The following is a 16,693-nucleotide window of genomic DNA, read 5'->3' as shown; positions in this document are numbered from 1 at the left end:
ACGTGTGGTGGTATTTTAGGGAAACTAGATACCCTGGACAACTTTCTGGATATTAATTTTGACTTTAGAGAAAACAATGACAGAAGAACTCAAGTGGACACTATTGGGGGTGAAAAAGGAGGCATTAAAAATATGATTTTTGAGTTTGGGAAAAAGTTGTTTAATATCAAATCCATTAAGTTGGATAATGCCTATTTGTCAAGATGTGTTGCTTTAAACATTGTTCCTAAGGGGCTTCGATTTTTTAAGCTGCCCCTAGGTATTGAATATAACGACAATGTTAAACAAACTTTTAACAAATTATTTGATGGGTTTGGTCTTGCTTGTATAGATCAGTTAATGAAAATCAATGATGAAAAACTTTCCAAACTTATTAGTGATGTTGAGAAATTAAATTATGATATTACCCATGACAGTTGTTTCTCGGAATGGGTTGATTTATATAATAAGCAATTTAATTCTGCTGAGCAAAAAATTAAAAATGTTTATTTTAGGAAATGCAGAAAAATTTCTAGAGATGTGGAATGTTATAACACCAATAAGGCCTATATTTGGCCCCAAGAGAGGAAAGTGTCGGGCAATATCGGTGGTCCGAGTCAAGACTATCGATTTACTGACCACGATTCTAATTTTCAGGGGGGCTGATTTTTTCCAGCTCCAAAAAGCCGCCTCCCTTCATACAACAGGAAATGGTAGTTTTGAAACTAAATAAGGACACTACTTCCTGTGGAATAGGTACAACACCTGTCCCCCTTATTATTAACAATACTAGTAACTTTATTAATCAGAACGATGGTTGTGTCAACAATAATATTGTCCACTCTTACTCTGGTTTTAATATTTTTAACTACACTGACACAACAATTAGTTCTGAAATGTTTCAGTTATTCTCTAAAGGTATTAAGTTTGTCCCTACTAGTACACTTAACATTACTGAGACTATTAAGGACGTTAAATTATTTTGTAGGCGTTTAAATTTGGCTATGCAATTTAGGGATGATACACGTACCTTTAATGAATTGGTTGATGGGGTACCCTCCTTAATTAAAAAGAGTACATATATTCCAGTTTCTCATCCCAAGGTAGCCACCTTTGACAAGATTGTTTGTCATGACATATATAGAATTAATAGTATTAAGAACAAATTATTTTCTACCACTGCTTTTGACAATTTATCTAAGGACGAACGTCGTTGTTTAGATTTTTTTCTTTCTAATTCTGAACTACGTGTTATGAAGCCTGATAAGGGGGGTGGAGTTGTCTTGTTTAACAATGTGGACTATGTCAATGCTATGACCAAGATTGTTATGGATTCCGGTAATTATGAAGTTGTCTCCCTTAATGAAATTCATGTAGGATATCGGAAAATTGATTTTATCCTTGATGAGTATTTGTTGGATGGTAGAATCACTAAGGACATCTACGATTTCATCAAGGTTGATTTTCCAGTTTTGGCAACTATATTTGGTATTCCGAAAGTTCACAAGTGTGTCACCAACCCACCCTTCAGGCCGATTGTCTCTGGTAGTAAGTCCAAAACCTTCCCGATTGGGGTGGTTATTGACAGGTGGACTAAACCCTTATATGAAAAGATTCCCCATCTTATCAAAGACTCTTGGTCTTTTTTAGGGAAACTTTCACCTGAATTGTGGAGGAAAGAATTGATTTTTTTGACCATAGATGTGGTCGATTTATTTTCATGTATCCCAAAGGATATTGGATTAGATTATTTTGCTAACAGTCTTCGAGCCATTTCTGACTTTACTTGGGATCGTATATGTGTTTTAGTTAGTATGATGTCTTTGGTTTTAGATTATAATTTTATTTGTTTCGAAGGAGAATTTTACAGACAAGTCAAAGGGGTAGCGATGGGTGCCTCTTGTGCACCCATCTTTGCAAACTTAGTTATGCTTGAGTGGGAGAATCAACATCTATTTCCCTGCAAATATTTTTCTTACATCTCCTTTTATAGTAGATACCTTGACGATCTGTTTATTTTATGGAATGGGCCTGAGAGTGAGATTCCTAATTTTTTGGATTATATAAATAAAACCACTGAATTTTTGCGTTTCACCTATCAATACAATACTAATGGAATTGCTTACTTGGACACTTATATCAGTCATTCCCCTAATGGTTTTAATTCTAGGATCCATCGAAAGGACACTTTCTCAAACAACTATTTGCATTTTTCTAGTGACCATCCTAGGTATACCTTTAAAAACATCTTTAAAGGGCAATGCATTAGGGCTGCCCGGATGTCTTCTAGTGAGGACACATTTTTAAAGGAACTTGACTTGATTAGATCTATGTTTTTGGATAGGGGATATCCAAATAGCATGTTAAGTGATGTCACGTTATATGTTAAACAGGAATGGGGTAAGAAATATTCCCCCATTTTAGGGAAAGGAGATTCTTTTAGGAAAAATTCCTCAACACTATCTATTTACAAATCTAGGGTTTGTGTGTTGACTTTTTCCCCATATGTACAATACATTAAAAATATTATTTTTGAATGTTGGAGATTATTTAAAACTGACAATGATTGTGTTACTATTTTGGGTAGTCAACCGGATTTTGTTTTTAGAACTGGTCCTAACATTAAGGACCTATTAGAGTTAAGAAGAAAACCTAGACATATTTTTGGTATGACTAAGAAATGTGGCCATTGTGGGCAATGTTCCTCCATATTAGAAACTAATGGAATTAGGTTAGATGATTCCAATAAAGTCTACGTTAAGAGTCAAGGTGGTAATTGTCAAACTTCCCGTGTGACATATATTGCTTTATGTTCCAAATGTTCTGTGTTTTACATCGGGAAGACCGAGCGGACTTTCCGGAAGCGTATTTACGAACATTTATACAAAATAAAAACAGGGGATCTTAAAAATGCCTTAGCTAGACATATTTCCTCTAATGATAATTCCCACTCTTTTAAGTTTTTTATTATAGACAGGGTTGACATTAGTCCTAATGGTGGGAATTGGAAAGTCAATTTGGCTAAAAAAGAAGCCATTTGGCAGATTAGAACAAATGCTACCTGTTTTCCAGGTATTAATGATTTTATTAGTATTAAACCTTTTCTTTATATTTAAATGTCTAGTTTTAAACATTATGTATTGTTCATTATTTGTGTTTTCTGATATGTAATATATTTATATTATATATTTTTTGATTTATTATTTATGAACATGCCAGGTTTTATCTAGTGTTTTTCCCATTTAGTAGTTTTCAAAGCATTTTGGTAATATTTCTTTAAATGATTTTTGGCGCCAAATGTTTTAATTAGTGTATATAAGTGTTTAATTATTCTTTATTCAGGGTGCTGAGGAAGTCTGGTTTCAGATGAAAGCGCTTAACCCTCATTCGTGTATCTGTTTTTTCATGTGAGTTTGTTGGAATTAAATCTGGTATTGTGCCTGACAAGTGTTGCGTGACAAGTGGAATTTCATTCATCGTAAATTTGATTTCGTTGCTGTTGGAATCTTGCCTGGAGCTAGCTTTTTTTTTCTTTGTGGTTGTTGCTTTTTCTTTTTACAGTGTATGTCACACTTATTTCAATAACAAAATCCTCCATGAAGGTTGTTCCTTCTAAGCCTCTTTAAATACAAGTAAGTTGGGTAAAATTACATCATCCAAGCATTTATAAACCTGTCCTGGTAATCAATAAACTCTTAGGGATTACTATTGTAAAATGAATATAATAATTACCTTTAGTTGTTTAACATTTCTGAAGCAGACAATGTCTATTTATCTTCTTTGGTAAGCTTTTGGAAAAGTAACCTATCAGGCAAACCCTTACCTTTTGCCTTATGGTATCAGAAGGAGAATCAACTCAATGCATATATGCCTGCAAGGATGCATAGTACATTTATACTGCTTCTCATAAATTGGGATAGATAATTGACATGATTGTACTTTTGGCAGAGTTAGCTGTGGATCTAAAAACAAGATTCCAAACTCCCTTTTGAAAGAAGCTTAGAAATAGCTTCTGTAACTGAATTCCAGCTATGTGGTTTAATGTTGCTTGCATCTGATCCCTTAGGGTCTTATTTGTCTATTTATTGATTTGTTGCTTTTTGTTTACTGGGATGGTCCAACTGGGCACTCAGGGTCATTTTCATTGGAGGCCCCTGTACAAAAGCTGCATTAAAGTTACATAAATTACAAAAAAATGTACACAGGAAAATTCAGTTTCTTAACAGCAGAAATTTAGAATCATTGAATGGGTAATGCAATCAAGATAGAGGTTAATGTGATTTGATCACTGTATGAGTGTTATACAGTAATAAATAGTTTGTATTTACATATACAGTAATATACACATTTCATTTACATATGAGGGATAAAAAGGAGTATAGAGTTATAAATGTAGATAGGATTTATTTGCATTATTTTCAGGATAAGATAGGAGAGCTGAAGAGTTATGGATTGGTGATAGAGATCTGAAAGAGTGAAAATGTTAGTCAGGGTGTAAACAAGAACAGAGCCAGGAGGAGTTTAGGTGCTGTTTTAGAGTCTGCTTAAAGCTAGATGCACAACTGTCCTGTTTTAGTGGGATAGGCAGGGAGTTCCACTGTCTGGTGACACAGGATGAGTATAGTGAGTCTCCAGATGTATTACAGGATTTGAAAGTTATTAGTGGGCTCTGATTACCTGAGCAAAGGCAACGTGGTGGGAAGTAGTGCTTGACAATGTTTTTTAGAGGCAGTGCCATGTACAGTAGGATGCATTAGCTGCAAATCTTTTTTTAAACCATCCCTCTAATATATTTAGCAGGGTAGCTTGAATGTTGATTAATATGAGTGATGCATAGAGAAGAGACGGGAGAAGGTAAGATGATGGTAAGGATTTTCTTGAGGAATCTGTGCAGTAGGGTTTGTTCTGCCAGTTTTTGGTGAGTTTTTTCATGGTATGAGTGATACACAGGACAGATTTCAGGATACTGTCTATTATGACTCCTAGTAGTTTGGTATGTGTTACATTTTCCATGGTGGTGTTATTTGTTGAGGTAATATTAAAGGGTGTACTGATTGGTGAAAGAGAGCTGGTCATGAAAAACATTCATTTTCTTTACTTGGTATCTAAGATTCACAGATTAGCCTTTAGCCATGATTCTCTGAAAGTGAAGGACTCGAGTCATTTCCTGAAGTAGTGGAAGGTAGAGGGTGACAGATGACAGTGGCACCATTAGCATATTGTACTAAGTTGGCAGCTTTGCTGGCTTTGTGCAATTTGCTTGTGGAAACATTGAAAAGTACTGTTCCTACAACTGACCCTTGTGGTACACCAACGGGAACAGGTAGGAAGGGGAATACATTCTGATTCCATTTTACAGCCTGTTCTCTGTTGGAGAGATAGCTGCACAATCAAGTAAGAGCTGAATGCAATAGTGATAGGGAAAATAGTTTGTTGATTAGGAGTTGATGGGTTACTGTGCTTTTGACAGATCGATGAACAGGGAAGATATTAGGTTACCATTGTTTCTGTTGGTATTTATGGTTTCTGAGAAACTAAGCACATCTGTTGTGTTGTGGTGTGGTTGAAAGCCATGTTGCACGGGGGAGAGTAGTTTGTTGTTTATGAAAAGGGTTAGCAGTGGGGAGATTTTGGACAGAGGGGAGGGAACTGCAATGGAGCCAGTAGTTGGAGAGGTCTGAGGCTGATCCATCTTTGTGAAGTGGTGTAATATGTGATACTTTACAGACAGTGGGTACATGGTTTTCTGTGATAGATCTATTTATTAGTATTGAGATGGGGGTATGTCAAGACACTGGCAGCTGACTTAAGGTATTGGAGCCTGTCAGCAATGGTTTTCTGTTTTTTTAGGTAAGTTTTGATAGTAGAGGTAAACATTTGGTGGAAATAAAAGATAGGGGCATTGTGAGTATTGTTGGTGGAGATAGAGAGATGGAAGGTGGATTAGGTTCTAGCAGAAAGTGGACAGATTGAATAAAGTATGTTGAACGGAGAGGCTATGGGGACTGTGTTGTTGTTTGTGGTAGGAGATGGGGTGGTGGTTTGACCTGGGTATAGTAGGGTTGATATGGTTGTCCAGAACTGCATGGGATTGTGGTGATATTTGGCTTGACGTAAGTGAACAAATGCATTTTTGTGAAGTTTGACCTGTTGCTTACATTGATTTCTAATTTGTCTGCATTGCTCTATATTTATTCCACTCTTTCCAGGACTGGTCTCTATTTAGTATGAACTATTTAATTTATTTTTTGATCCATGGAACAGTGTTGCTTTTGGTTCTTTTTGCTCTTACTAGAGCTAACTCATTTAGTATGTTAATATATGTGTTATTGAAATGGTTAACAGCATATTCTAGTTGTAGTTTTTTTACTATACTACAGTTGTATTGGGAGAGGTAGTTTATAAAGGTGTCTTTCTTAAAAGATGTGTTTATGTACTTGTTTTAATACTGTTTGTTTGGGGGTGTGGTTAGTTTGCCTTGTGATAAATGTGGGGAGATGGTCACTGATGTTGCCTGGGAGACAGCCAGAGGCGTTTATGTTTGAAGGTGGGGCGGTAAGAATCAGGTCTATTACTGAGTACCTGTTGTTGTGTTTGTCAATTCTAGTGGGTGAGGTGATTGCTTGAGTGAAACTGAATAGCTTAATAGACAGGGTAGGGGAGGGGAGTCAGTGATTATTTTTACATCCCCATATATAATAGCTTCTTTATTTACATTTGTGGAAAATCATTGAGAATGGAAATGTTGTTGCCTGGGGGAATATATAAGGCAGCAGTGTAAATAGTTTTGTACCTGTTCAAGTGTAGGAGGGTGATAAATATTTCTCTGGTGGGATAGTGAGTAACTCAGTATCTGGTGATGTTTAGTGTGGTTTTAAAAAGTATTGCAACCCGTCCAGCTTTTTTGTGTACTGTATCATTTCTTATTACATTGTATCCAAGGGAAGGATTTCTTCATCTTTAGTGTTTGGTTTTAGCCACGTTTCAGTAATAATTAGAATGTCTTGGTTGTGTGCTGCAGTGCCTGCATGGAGATCTGGAATTTTGTTTGTAGATGCTTCTGAAGTTTATGTGCATTAATAGTAGGTTGTGGTTAGGATTAGTGGGTTGTGTGTTGGTAATGGTGGGAGCTGATGGGTTAGATGGGGTTTGGTTGGTTTGAAGGGATGGTCCAGGGAATGGGTGGATGTATCCACAGAGTAGGTGATTGGAAGTGTGGTGAGAGACATTGTACCATTTTTTATATTTATCTCTTTGGTCCGATACTGACATATGGATCTGGTAGTTCTCTTTGATGTAGCTGTAATTGAAGAGGGCCTCTGTTCCTAATGGGTAGAGACTGTGTAAAATTGTACAGTTGGTGGGTGTTTGGTTGTTGACTAGGAGTATAGAGTTGGGAAACAAAGGGTGATGGGGTAATGGAATGTGGTAGGGTGTGGCAATGGTGAGTATGCTTAGTATAATTGTGAGAACAGACTGAAGGAGTAGCATGTTATAAATAAATTAGGGGAAGATAGTGCTATCTGAGTGGAAGTTATATGATATTTTTGTTGGAGTTTCTTGGAGTGGATTGGGAGAAGTGAGTTAGTTGGACATGTGATATGAGTTTAAAATAGAGGATTTAGGCCAGCTGGGTTTCTCAATGAATTTGGTTAGTTGTTTGGTTTTAGTGGGTGGAGATAGGATAGTGTAAATTAAGGCGAAGTTGTAGTGCATAAAATAAGGGGTAGGGTAGGGCAGCAGAGTGAGCATGAGTGTGGCAAGGGCGAACAGAGCAGGTTGAGAATGTGGAACAGCTGCCGTGGGTGATAAAAAGTATTTGTTTGCCTGAAAGTTAAACAGGAGCAGGCGATATAATTGTACTGAAGTGCTGAGATGAAAGAAGAGATTTAAGTGTGTTATGAATATGCAAACCACCGAGGTGTAAGATTGGTAGTTAGGTAAGGGAAAGTTTTGAAAAATATGAAAAGTTAACCACTTTTAATGCACAATGTAGAAGTTTTGTTCATTAGTTATCAGTGAAAACTTCAGGGCATGAATTAGAGAAGAAGAAAACAAACAGGGAACTGATTATAAGGCAAACAGGGAGAGACGTAAAAGCAGTAGCTGGAAAGACTAAGAAAGTGCAAGCTGCCAGCAAGAGCAGGGTATAGCTCATTAATTAGAGAGGGGAGGGGAAAGATAAAGGTGCAGTAGTGGCTATTTTCAGTTCTAAGAACTTGTAAAAAAACATCCAGGGAAAACGAAGCGTTATTTCAGTTTTAATCCAACAATAAATTAATCAAATTCTCCAAAAGCAATGCAAAAGCAGCTTAAACAATAGTAATTACACGTAGAAAATCTCATGCACGTTTTTCGTCACAGTAAATCTGTAACTTCATCAGATAAACATACGCCTATACCCCTTTCTATTTATACAAATGAGACTCCCACTTAATCCTTTCTAACCAATAAGGATGAAGAATACAATTCAAATCTCATTCACTGTTATCTTACTAAAAGCTTCCATTAATTCATGAACATAAAAATTCAGATTAGAATCAATATAAACACAAAACATTATGTAAAACATTGTATAAAAAACATATGAAACCATTAAAAACACTTGGTTTGAATAAGAAAGTTTTAAAACTTGAATTTAAAAACATGAATTTAAAAACATAATTTGAGTACCTAAAGTATATGTTTTTTATAAAGGGGTGTTCAAGCTAAATCTTGTGGCAAAAATACAAATTGCTATTGAAAACAGTGAAAGGGAAAAAAGAGTAAATTAAAGAATAAAATGTACATTTTTCTGTTAGACTGTTATTGGACACCACAAATTAAAAACACTTAATGCATAAAATATAAAGCATGAAATAAGTAAATACATGGATCATATACAAGAAGCCAATCAACAAAACTCCAGAAAGTATATACATTCTCAACTTACAATTTAGCAGCTCTCATTTTGAGCAAAGATTTAATAGAAATAGTGTCATTTAGGCCTGGGGGGAATGAAGCTTCTAGGGTCAGTTGCCACCACATCTCTTTATACTCAATCCTTTCCTCCCAGAGGCCTCCCCTAATGTCTTTTTTCACCCCTTCCAGGACAAAAAAAAAAGAATTTGGGCTACCTTCATTCCATGCTATGTCTATACATAGCATTGGTCTCTTTCTTATTCTTAACATCATTTAAGTGTTCATAGAGCCTTCTTTTTAACTTCCTCTCTGTCTTTCCAATGTAGAAGGACCCATAAAACTCACATATAACAAGATAGACCAACCAAAGGATTCACAATTAAAAAATCCCTTGCTCCTCAGTTGTTTCTTTCTACATGCCAGGGTGACTTCACTTTTGTTGATTACATATTTACACTGACTACAACGTCCACATCTAAATGTATCTGTTCTTTGTCTAATGTTATTTTCTTTAGCATTCTCTAACAAACTTTTTAAATTTACTGAATTACTATAGACAAACTTCAAGTTACCAGAAGAGAGGTCTTTTAGGTTTGTGATACCCAAAAACCTGGTCCATTCCCTTTCAATTATTTTTCTAGTATAAGAGGCACTTGCGTTAAATTCCAAAATTATAGCATAGTTAAAATCAGTATCGTGGGCTCCGTTGCAATATTCCTCCATATTATTTTCATTCGTATCACTTAAAATTGGTTTAAAATGTGAATCCCTTTTTGTAATCACTTCTTTCCTCAAGTCATTTAACATTTCCTCGGGGTAATCTCTTTCCTTAAACATCTCAATGAGGAGGTCTAACTCTTTGCAGAATTCACTCTCCTCTGATGTCATACGGCTCCCCCTAACAAACTGCCCTTTCACTATATTTTTCTTACAGTGAAAAGGGTGAGCACTTTTGAAATGTAGATATGATTTTGTGTATGTAGCTTTTCTAAACACTTTTGAATGGAACCGTCCATCCTTTTTATATATTTCTACATCCAAATAATGAAGAATGTCTTTACTTATATTCCATTTAAAAAAAAGAAAAATAGTCTTTTCCAACATTTCTATAAATTCTGTGATAGCATCTATATCTCCCATACAAAAAATGCATATATCATCCAGAAAACGTTTATAAAGATACCAAGAGGTTTTAAAAGGAGAATTAAAAAAAATTTCTCCTCCCATCTGGCCAGAACAAAGTTAGCATACGTGGGGGCACATCTGCCCCCATTGCTACGCCCTTGGTCTGATGATAAAATTCTCCATGAAAAAATAATTGTGTTTCAAAACTAAAAATCCATAAGTTCTAAACATGTCAACTTTTCTTCGTTGTTAATTTAAGTATCTTCGTAAAGAATTTCTTCTAACATTTGTAGACGTTCTGAATGTGGGATACTATAAAAAGATCTACAACATCAATAGTAACAAAAGTAGTATTAGACGTGTAAAAATTATCTATTTCCTTTAATAAATCCCAAGAATCCTTAAGTATGTTTTTCTTCTTAAGCCATATTTTCTTAAGTTTTATATCAATATATTTGGCTAAGGGAAAAGTCTTGGAACCTTCTGCAGAAACTATCAATCTCAATGGGGGATTTTTTTCATTTTATGAGTTTTTGGTATCCCAAACACTGGTGAAATTTTTGGCTTCTCTACTATAAGATAACTATATGATTTTTTATCTATTAATCCTTCTAACAATAAGTCCCTAAGGACAATGTCAATTTTGCTATAACCAATATTTATTTCATTTTTAGATACTATAGCATATCTCATGGTGTCTTTTAACAAATCGTTCATTTTACCTTCATATAGCATGTTATCCATCAGTACCATCCCACCCCCCTTGTTGGGTTTCAAATTGGAGAATTTGATTCATCATTTATTGTTGGATTAAAACTGAAAGAACACTTTGTTTTCCCTGGATGGTTTTTTACAAGTTCTTGGTGTTTGTCTTAACCACTGTTTGCTGTTCGTTTTGAGTTCTATTTTCAATTCTAGTTAAAATAATCAAAAAAAAAAAAAAACAGATCAGTAAGTACTGGCCAAGCAGAGAATAAGCATTAACCTTCATACTATTTTAAACAGATCGTGACTATGATAACAGAATGAGCAGGTAAATTCCCCTCACACTGAGTAAACAGGCAAGTCTGTAAGCTTTTGCAGGGTTAGATGCTGTATTTATTCTACTGTAGTCTTTGTGGGGTGCATTCCATGATTATACTGAGCAAAAAGGCAAGTCTGGAAGCTTTTGCAGGGCTAGATGCTGTAATTATTTCACATAGTTTTTGGAGTGGGGGGTGCAGTCCATGACTATCTGGCTGGTGCAGACATTTGTTGGGGGCTAACTCTTCAAAGATATCTTGCAGGAGTCATTACCTCCCTCAGTTCCCTCTTGTTGTTACACTGTGTGGATTTTGAGCTGCTTTTGTAAGACTAATCTGCTTCTCTAAAAGATGAATCATGCTTTGACTTTGTAGGTGGCAGCAATTGTCCGCACCAGCCAGATAGTTGTGGACTGCACCCCCCTCTAAAAACTACAGCGAAATAATTACAGCATCTAATCATGGACTGCACCTCCCACCTCAAAGAGTACAGCAGAATAATTACAGCGCAGTGTGATAATAGAAAACAGCTTTAAATAAAAGTTATTCCCATACATAGTTTGGTTAACCTATGAAGTTTTAACATAAAATATTTAGTTAATGGTAACATAATAAATTCATGCTAAATCAAAAGAACTGTCAACTTGCAAAATGTTATATGTTTATACAAATCACACTGCATGTTTCAGTGCAAATATGCTCACGCTATTCCATATAAAAATTCACAGTTGCAAAAAATGGGACATCTCCTTTAGTTTAAATAAAAGGTGTTGGCAATGAGGCCCTCTAAACAAAACCACAACAAGGCATAGTCCTCTATAAAAACTTTTTTTTTTTTGTTTGTCTTTTTGGGGCCAGTATACAAAAGATGTGGTACTCAATAAAATGGTCATTTTGAAAAAATGATATGGATCCTGAACAATGTGATTACGTGACTTGTTCAAAATCACAAGCATGTTACTGGAAATTATGGGTCCTGAAATTAGGTCTCATAGATGTTCTAGGCTCAATCACAACTCATTACAAGTTCTGCAGCATTCCATCAGCTAACAAGCATTTTCATTTTGCTTGTTTTTATTCTTTAATTTTGTTTATTTGTTAGCTGGGTTAACCCACTGGACACCAGCTTCCCTTTATAGGGGTGACCCAGGAGCACTGTCTAATTAAGTGCACTTGCTCAGAATCACAAAGTAGGCAAATGCAGACTGAGAGAGTCAAACCCAGGTCTATGCATTAAAGCTCATTAACAGATCATAGCCTTAATCTTCTACACTAAATTTCCACACATATAAGCCAGGGGCAGATAAGTGGATTTCCTTCTTCTTCTATCAGATCTGTTTCTTTTATTGCCTAGGTACAAATAGACAACTATCATTTCATTCCCAACCATTTCAAAATCCATACTTCTCCAACAGTCTAGATGGCAGACAGACTGTGAAGCATAACCCATGCACACAGCCTAGATGGCAGACAGGCCTTGGTCCTAGTCCTAACTAGTTATTTAACTCATAGACATGCTGGCAGACAGACTGCATCTTCATTTAATTTCCTAACACAGCGTTAGTGGCTGATCAAACCATCGTCTTCTTTATGCCTTGAAGATCCTACTTTTATTGGATTATCTAGACTGCATTTCCTTCATAAGCAGTAGTTAGTCTGGGCTGTTTCTTTTAACCACCTTTCTACCTCCTGTAGATAAGCTGAAAAAGAGTTAATAATAGTACCCATTTGTTAATCAGGTAGGACCACTGGAGACACAGGCCCTTTTCAGAGGTGTCTGGAGAACAATGTCTGATTAAGTGACTTGCTCAAGGTCATACAGTATGTAACTGAGGGCTGTTGGGAATAAAACCATGTACTGCAGGAGCTAGGGCTCATAGCTTTAACCCTTTGCATTAACTGCCAGACTTTATTATACTTCTTATTATGGCTAGCTCCCACCACCCCCTCTTCTCATTACACCACCTCTATCCACCTACAAGTAACATTCTATATTACCTACTACACCTCTGGCATATCACCTTTCTCTGTCTCCCCTCTCCAATTTATTCTTCACAATTCTAACCTCAATAAATGTACTGACGCATTTATAATGCCAATAGCAAAACTCCCAACATTTACATTAACATGCTGTCTCACCATTCTATCACTGTAGCTTTCTTTCTAATCATAACACATACCTCTCCTATTTTACATCCATTTCCTGAACCCCCTAAGCATATACAGGACCACAACTGGTAAATAAGAGTATGCAACCTGCCGATTAGTGCCATAAACTCACCTATGTCACCAGGAAATAATTTTTTATTGCAAACCATACTCCTTCAGAAGTGAAGAATCTCCACACCAAAAATTAAGGACCTACTCTCAAAACTCCATAATCTCTTACTCAAGCTTATATCTTCAGGTGATATTTAATCAAACCCAGGACCACCATAACTCAACCATCAGTTACTCAACCAAATCATCTATCATACCGAAGAAAGACTTTAGAATTGCTTGCCTTAATGCATGCAGTCTTGGTAATAATTGGTCCAATTTTGAAGCAAAGCTGTTATGAGAAATTCCACAAAGAATTTGCTATATCGGAAATCCAACTGAAAGACGAATACTGTCCCTCTATTTTTATACAAAACAACTAACATGTATGTATAAATATATAAATATATAATCTATATCTATCTATTTATATATATATATATATATATATATATATATATATATATATATATATACATATATACATATGACAATTGACCAGGTTCTACATCTAGTGTTGTTGGTGCTTCAGTTCAGATTAGAAGGAATACCTCAATTGCCACAGCAGATTGCATTAATTCTTATATTTCATATGACAACAGTCCCTGCTCTGTGCTCTCGCATATCAAATTAGGTGGATACTCTCACGTGTGTATCACAGCAGTTTACATCCCCAACTCTCCTCTGCCTCTGTTTTTCATAAAATATTACAAAACGTGTTCCCTAAAGTTGTACCTGACAATGCAGTCATTCTTGATGATTTCAATATAAATGCTATTTGGAAAAATTACCTTCCTCTGAACAAAATTTTGCTGCAATTGAGCCTGACGGAAACAATACAGGCCCCGACCTGAACAAATACAAGATTTTGTTCTAGCGCAACACTTGACCTAATAATAACCAACATAGAAAATAGGAACCCTCATTCTGGAATACCCCCCCCCCCAGTGCTATGCCATGTTCCTTAAGACAAAAGCAGGAAGCAAAGTGGTCTGCATCCATTCTGGTTAGGAGAAAAATAAAGCACTTAATAGGGAAATTATATAACTAAATAGAATTGAACCACTCCAATTTGATAATGACTATGCCCACTTTCTGAAGTCCACTATAACTGACATAACTAAAGCCTTTCTAACAAATTACTCTCCCACCAAGATGAACAAGAACCTTCATCCAATGATTTATACCCTCTAACCTGTTACACAGCAGCATTTCACTTCTCCAAAATTTCAGTAAAACAGAACAAAACTTTACAATTCACAATCCAAATCCAGCAAACTTTTCCTACCTTCCCATGCCTTGTAGCTGAAAAAAAAATCACTAAACTCCTTACTCATATCATTAAATTATCATTCTCCTCAGGCACTGTCCCACCACCATTCAGTCATGCAGTTATACTCCCACTGCCTGAACTCGCCATTTCTCTTAATGGGCTGAAGGATTACACATCTATTTCTAGCCTGTAACCTATTTCTAAAGTATTTAAAAAAATATTATACATATACTAATTCACATTAACAGCTATGGCCTATTACATGTTGCATATTATCACTTTCATAATGCCTTCTATACCTTCATAGGTTCATAGGATGATACTAGGCTATTGGCCTGGAGGCCCTTACAAGCCTAGCCAAGAATTGTGCCCATGTTCCCTCAAAGTCAGCACCTGTTTCCCTTGTCCATCAGGGACACAGGTGGGATCACAGGGATGTATTTTCTGTTTCCCATCCAGTTGTCCAGGTTCCTCTTAAAGAGGGCTAGTGAGGTACTCTGCTTGACATGGAGAGGAAGTCTATTCCACAGATAGGGAAGTGTTTGGGGCACAAATCTATCCTGCCAACAAGTTCTATTAATGTCACAGACCATGTTAAGGCCTTGTGTGTGGGTTGCATGAGTGGAGTTTGTCTTATGGATATCCAGCAACTCCATCAAGGCTGGGTCTGAAATGGCCTTGTATGCCAGACACAGGTCACCTCTGAGCAGTCTGTATGAGATTGAGTAGAGAGACAGGGCTTTTAGATTATCTGTATGGGATAGGTGTTTGAGACCCTGGATTTCCTGGTCAGGAACCTCTGTGGTCTCTTCCAACTGCTGCATGTACTTGGCAAGGTACATGCCGAAGGTGACATTGTACTCGATAATGGGTCTGATAAGGGAGGAGAACGGGGATGTTATGACCTCCTTGTTCCTGGATGAAATACCCTTACTTATGAGGTGGACCATTGATACCATTTATTACAACATGAATGATGGACTCTTACTGTAGGTCTCTTTTGTTGACATAACAAGGGCTTTTGAAAAAGTGAGCCATAGCCTTTTTCATAATAAACTCAACAGGAGTCAGCTTAGGTAATAACATCATTTGCTGGTTTCACAGGTGGCAGAAACATAAAACCTTCCATGTCCATAACAATATCTCATCTTCTACAGCTGGTACACTGGACACAGGTGTACCACAAGGGGCTGTGCTGGGTCCCCTGCTCTTCTACTGCATTCTTAATGATATCCTGGTCAAGTCATCAACCATTAAATCTTAAATTAATAATGCACGCAAATGTTATGCTGTCCTTTTAATTCAGTGCTAGCCACTCCGACCTGCAAATCAGTTATGTGTCTGGTCCATCTATAACAATCTACTAATTGACTACAAGAATCATTTCATAATGGTCTTTGCCTGTGCCAAAAAATTACACACTATTCTTTTAACAAATCTTAATAGGAACATGACACCTAAGGTCACTGAAAAGAGGTAACTACCCCTTATACATGATACTTCTCTACTCTAACTAAATAAGTCTTCACTCATTTAAAAATATGTTACATCAGTCAACTTATCTCAGCCACTGCTTGCATGGCCATTTCCAAAAATATTTTAATGGCCAAATTGGAATTATAACATTCCTTTTCTCATTATGCATTTATCCAACAATTTATTGATTTATACTTTGTTAAGAGTGTTACTCCTACAAGGCTAGTGGCCTCTTTTAGGGGAAACCTGAGGTGGTATTTACACTACTAGTGGAAATTTAGACAAGCATTTGGAAACTTCCCCTACTCTTTTTGATGGGTGCAGTGGGATAGTTTACATCCACCTAAGCTACCACCAACTTGACCCTGTGGGACTTCAGTTTAACATCTCACCCAAGGGATGATACTTAGAAATTACAGACTGCTGAGACTAAAATCTGCAAATTCAGCCTATTAGCAACCTCTCAGATGCAGCCTTACAATTTGTTAAAAAATTCCAAATGGCTTTCAGTATCTCTATGACCACTTTTCTTCTATGTATTCTAATTCTCAAGGTTCTACAATGTGGTCACCACCCCTCTAAGAGTGAAACTATGTTTACTAAACAACCCTTATGAACTGAAAAGTCCACAGGAGAACAATTTCTCTCTGGTACACCC

General features: G+C 36.4%; 1 protein-coding gene across 3 annotated transcripts in view; it reads left to right on the top strand.

The window, feature by feature from the left end:
- Positions 1-16,693, top strand: part of LOC122798571 (progranulin-like) — a 491,843-nt gene that overhangs the window by 282,749 nt on the left and 192,401 nt on the right. The gene's annotated exons all lie outside the window — the stretch shown is intronic.

The sequence above is a fragment of the Protopterus annectens genome, chromosome 3.part1 (assembly GCF_019279795.1).
Source record: "Protopterus annectens isolate FY-2018-M chromosome 3.part1, PAN1.0, whole genome shotgun sequence".
Lineage (NCBI taxonomy): Eukaryota > Metazoa > Chordata > Ceratodontiformes > Protopteridae > Protopterus > Protopterus annectens.
Note: the sequence above shows the minus strand (reverse complement) of the source record. Positions and strands in the feature narration are given on the sequence as shown.